General features: G+C 48.1%; 1 non-coding gene across 1 annotated transcript; it reads left to right on the top strand.

Annotated features, from left to right (window-relative positions):
- The first annotated feature begins 4,353 nt into the window (after positions 1–4,353).
- On the top strand, positions 4,354–4,426 carry trnat-ugu (transfer RNA threonine (anticodon UGU)). Its single transcript has one exon. It is a non-coding gene; the product is annotated as a tRNA-Thr (tRNA).
- Positions 4,427–5,801: the final 1,375 nt, after the last annotated feature.

Here is a 5,801-nt window from a genome sequence, read left to right as displayed (position 1 = left end):
CCAAGGCTTTTTACTCTTATGTGAGGAATAAAAGAATGACCAGGGTGAGGTTAGGGCCGGTCAAGGACAGTAGTGGGAACTTGTGTATGGAGTCAGTAGAGATAGGCGAGATGATGAATGAATACTTTTCTTCAGTGTTCACCAAGGAGAGGGGCCATGTTTTTGAGGAAGAGAAGGTGTTACAGGCTAATAGGCTGGAGGAAATAGATGTTCGGAGGGAGGATGTCCTGACAGTTTTGAATAAACTGAAGATCGATAAGTCCCCTGGGCCTGATGAAATATATCCTAGGATTCTTTGGGAGGCAAGGGATGAGATTGCAGAGCCATTGGCTTTGATCTTTGGGTCCTCGCTGTCCACGGGGATGGTGCCAGAGGACTGGAGAATGGCGAATGTTGTTCCTCTGTTTAAGAAAGGGAATAGAAATGACCCTGGTAATTATAGACTGGTTAGTCTTACTTCGGTGGTTGGTAAATTGATGGAAAAGGTCCTTAGGGATGGGATTTACGACCATTTAGAAAGATGCGGATTAATCCGGGATAGTCAGCACGGATTCGTGAAGGACAAGTCGTGCCTCACAAATTTGATAGAATTTTTTGAGGAGGTAACTAAGTGTGTTGATGAAGGTAGGGCAGTTGATGTCATATACATGGATTTTAGTAAGGCGTTTGATAAGGTCCCCCATGGTCGGCTTATGATGAAAGTGAGGAGGTGTGGGATAGAGGGAAAGTTGGCCGATTGGATAGGTAACTGGCTGTCTGATCGAAGACAGAGGGTGGTGGTGGATGGAAAATTTTCGGATTGGAGGCAGGTTGCTAGCGGAGTGCCACAGGGGTCAGTGCTTGGTCCTCTGCTCTTTGTGATTTTTATTAATGACTTCGAGGAGGGGGCTGAAGGGTGGATCAGTAAATTTGCTGATGACACCAAGATTGGCGGAGTAGTGGATGAGGTGGAGGGCTGTTGTAGGCTGCAAAGAGACATAGATAGGATGCAAAGCTGGGCTGAAAAATGGCAAATGGAGTTTAACCCTGATAAATGTGAGGTGATTCATTTTGGTAGGACTAATTTAAATGTGGATTACAGGGTCAAAGGTAGGGTTCTGAAGACTGTGGAGGAACAGAGAGATCTTGGGGTCCATATCCACAGATCTCTAAACGTTGCCACTCAAGTGGATAGAGCTGTGAAGAAGGCCTATAGTGTGTTAGCTTTTATTAACAGGGGGTTGGAGTTTAAGAGCCGTGGGGTTATGCTGCAACTGTACAGGACCTTGGTGAGGCCACATTTGGAATATTGTGTGCAGTTCTGGTCACCTCACCATAAGAAGGATGTGGAAGCGCTGGAGAGAGTGCAGAGGAGATTTACCAGGATGCTGCCTGGTTTGGAGGGTAGGTCTTATGAGGAAAGGTTGAGGGAGCTAGGGCTGTTCTCTCTGGAGCGGAGGAGGCTGAGGGGAGACTTAATAGAGGTTTATAAAATGATGAAGGGGATAGATAGAGTGAACTTCCAAAGACTATTTCCTCGGGTGGATGGAGCTATTACAAGGGGGCATAACTACAGGGTTCATGGTGGGAGATATAGGAAGGATATCAGAGGTATGTTCTTTACTCAAAGCGTGGTTGGGGTGTGGAATGGACTGCCTGCAGTGACAGTGGAGTCAGACACTTTAGGAACATTTAAGCGGTTATTGGATAGGCACATGGAGCACACCAGGATGATAGGGAGTGGGATAGCTTGATCTTGGTTTCAGATAAAGCTCGGCACAACATCGTGGGCCGAAGGGCCTGTTCTGTGCTGTACTGTTCTATGTTCTATGTTGTAGGTGGCCTTCCGTAATCTCGAGGCCTACACCCCCGACCACGAGGGCGCATCTTGGCCGCTGCAGTCGCCACCACCTCTGTACTCGGGAGGGCCGCAGGCCTACGCCACGCCACGTCCCACCAATGACCCGACTGCTGCGGCAGTCTCTGGAGGCCCAAAGTGCTACTTCTGCGGCCTGGGGAAGCGCCCCCGACAACGCTGCCTGGCAAAGGATGTGATCTGCTCCGGGTGTGGAAAGAAGGGCCATTAGGCGAAGGTATGCAGGGCGAAGTCGACCTCCAAGCCCAGTAGCGCCGCGTGCGACCCGCGGGGGCCGCCATCTTGGCGTCGGTAGCCACGTGTGAGCCGTGCGGGCCGCCATCTTGGATGCCTTCAGCTGCGGCGTGTGCTCCAAGTCTTTTGCGAATAAAAGCCTATTTGTTCTTGCATACAAACTAGTCTTTGCTTGATTGATAGTGCATCACAACGTAGATTTATTTTAGAGAGACAACATGGATTCCTGTCAGAGACTCATCATGGATTCCTGTTGGTGAGTCAACATAAAATCCTGTTAGAGACAGTCAACATGGATTCCTGTCAGAGAGAGTCAAAAGGATTCCCATTAGAGAGAGTGAACTGGGACGTGGCTATTGTAGAGTTGGTTCACTTGTGTTTCAGGGTAATACCAACAACTCTGGTTCAATTCCCATTCTGGCTGAAGTAGACTTTGCACCTGACTCCTCGCTTGGCCTGAGCTTTATGTGGAATGGTACCTCTCAAGCTAGATCACCATTTGTCTGTCACATAGAGAGATGCCTATGGCCCCTCATGGACAATAATTAATTCTCTACCTGACTATACTCCAAAGAGTGGTTGAGTATATTCCAGATGAAGGTTTTCCGATGCAAAGGATACCAAGGACTCCGGGGACAATTCTTCAATCTGAGTTGAAGATCAGCTGTCATCTTGTTGCTTGGTGGAACAGTTCAAAGGGTTGTACGCCAAAACCTCAACCCATTGCATCGAGTCATAGAGGTTTACAGCATGGAAACAGGCCCTTTGGCCCAACTTGTTCATGCCGTCCTTTCTTTTTAACCACGAAGCTTGCCCAATTGCCCGCATTTGGTCCATATCCCTCTATACTCATCTTACCCATGTAACTGTCTGAACTTTTTAAAAGACAAAATTGTACCTGCCTGTGGTAAACCACTGTCGTGCCTTCGGCACGGTTGAGCTGTATATATTGTTGCCACTACTGTTCGTATATGAGACACTCCCTGACACCTTTAATTCGGCTGCACCTTTAACTGGAGGTTCCGCCCTCAGGGTATAAAGACTGCAGCCCTCCCCCTCCGGCCTCAGTCGGGAGATCCTCATGCCCAGTATTGTTCTGTTTATTGTCTGTTCCACATCGTTCCTTTTTAGCGAATAAAAGCCTTCTGTTCCTGACAACATCAGCCTTGTCTATTTATCAGACGCGCCTCACCGCCTCTACTACTACCTCTGGCAGTTTGTTCCAAACACTCACCATCCTCTGTGTGAAAAAATTGCCCCTCTGGACCCTTTTGTATCTCTCCTCTCTCGCCTTAAATCTATGCCCTCTAGTTTTAGACTCCCCTCCCGTTGGGAAAAGATGTTGACTATCTAGCTGATCTATGCCCCTCATTATTTTATAGACCTCTATAAGATACCCCTCAGCCTCCTACACTCCAGGGAAAAAAGTCCCAGGCTATCCAATCTCTCCTTATAACTCAAACCATCAAGTCCCAGTAGCATCCGAGTAAATCTTTTCTGCACTCTTTCTAGCTTAATAATATCCTTTCTATAATGGGGTGACCAGAACTGTACTCCAAGTGTGGCCTTACCAATGTCTTATGTCTTATCTCTCATGTTCTTATGCAAAAAGGCACCAATGCGACGAGTCAGCTTAGTGAGGAGAGATGGAACAAACAAAGATATCTGTCGAGCATGAAAATGCACAAAGGGTGCATTATTCAAAATTCACAACTCGCAAGTACTGGGAAATCAGGAGAGAGGGACGGCATGTGCGGAATACAATTATATAACCTATAAACACTCTACGGGCAGGATTTTCTGTACCCCCTCCCTTGCTCCCACAGCAGTGGAGGTGGCCTGCCATTGATTGGTGGAGGGATCTTCTGGTCCTGCCGTTGTCGATGGAGTTTACCATTATTCGTACCCTCCTGTGCCACGGGGCCCATAGCGGGGTCTCGCTGACAGCAGGATTGGAAGTTCTCACCGGTAGGAACGGCCAGATAATCCCACCCTACATCTTCATTCAGACACTCCTCTGCCCTCTCTAAGGCAAAAGCTACTTGGCAACTGATGAGATCATTCTGGAGGAGAACAGGAAGCTCTGGAAAATTCCGGAAGGGATCATGGTGATGAGCCTCTAAAATCCGAGGCCGGCAGCCATAGAATCATAAAATGGTCACAGGACAGAAGTAGGCCATGCACTAGTCTGTGCCAGCACTCTGCCGGAGCAAATCAGCTAGTCCCACTCGCTCACACTCTCCCTGTGCAGCTCTGTAATTACTGGCTCCATAGCTCAGTGGTTAGAACGCTGGTCTTGTAAACCAGGGATCATGAGTTCAATTCTCGCTGGAGCCTGTGGTTAAATTATACGGCGGCACAGTGGTTCGCACTGCTACCTCACAGTGCCAGGGCCCCAGGTTCAATTCCCGGCTTGGGTCACCGTCTATGTGGAGTTTGCACATTCTCCCCGTGTCTGTGTGGGTTTCCTCCGCATGTTCCAGTTTCCTCCCACAGTCCGAAAGACGTGCTGGTTAGGTGCGTTGACCCGAACTGGTGCCGGAGTGTGGTGACTAGGGGATTTTCACAGTAACTTCATTGCAGTGTTAATGTATGCCTACTTGTGACGCTAATCAATAAACTTTCTTCAGGTACTTATACAATTCCCTTTGAAAACCACTATTGAATCTGGGTCCACCACACTTTCAGGCAGTGCAGTCCAGATCCTAACTATTCGCTGAGTAAAAAGGCTTTCTGCGTGTTATCGTTGCTTCTTTTACCAATCCTCCTCTGGGTCATGATCTTTCCATCAATCAGAATAGGTTCTCCCTGTCTACTCTGTCCAGACTACTCATGACGGTGAAGACTTCTGCCAAATCTCCTCTTTACCTCGACATGGTGGCAAAGGATGGCACGGTGGCACAGTGGGTTAGCATCGCTGTCTCACAGCGACAGGGACCTGGGTTCAATTCCCGCCTCGGGCGACTGTCTGTTTGGAGTTTGAACATTCTCCCAGTGTCTGCGTGGGTTTCCTTTGGGTGGTTTGGTTTCCTCCCACACTCCAACGCTGCGTGGGTTAGGTTGGTTGGCCATGCTAAATTGCCCCTTAGATTATCAGGGTAAATATGTGGGGTTCAGGGCCTGGGTGAGTGATATTGTGGTCGGTGCAGGCTCGATGGACTGAATGGCCTTCTTCTGCACTGTGGGGATTCTCTGATTCTTCTTCAATGAATGAACTTTTCCAATCCATGCTGTACCAGTCCTGAGAGCACTTGCGACACACACTGAAACACTGAAATGAGGAAGGTGAGTGTCTGGAACGAGCTGCCAGAGGTAGCAGTAGAGGCGGGTTCAATTTTGTCTTTTAAAAAGCATTTAGACACTTACATGGGTAAGATGGGTATAGAGGGATATGGGCCAAACTTGGGTGGGTGGCATGGACAAGTTGGGCCAAAGGGCTTGTTTCCGTGCGATAAACCTCTATGACTGAGATTGATGACATTTATATAAAGGCAAAATACTGCGGATGCTGGAATCTAAAACAAAAACAGGAAATGCTGGAAAATCTCAGCAGATCTGACAGCATCGGTGAAGAAAGAATCAAGCCAACGTTTTGAGTCTGGATGACCCTTCACTCGAAACATTGGTTCTATTCTCTATCCACAGATGCTGTTAGACCTGCTGAGATTTTCCAGAATTTTCTGCTGTTATTGTTGATGCCATTTATGCTGTG

Source organism: Mustelus asterias, chromosome 1 (genome assembly GCF_964213995.1).
Source record: "Mustelus asterias chromosome 1, sMusAst1.hap1.1, whole genome shotgun sequence".
NCBI lineage: Eukaryota > Metazoa > Chordata > Chondrichthyes > Carcharhiniformes > Triakidae > Mustelus > Mustelus asterias.
The sequence above is the reverse complement of the archived record's forward strand: the minus strand, read 5'-3'. Positions and strand labels throughout refer to the sequence as shown.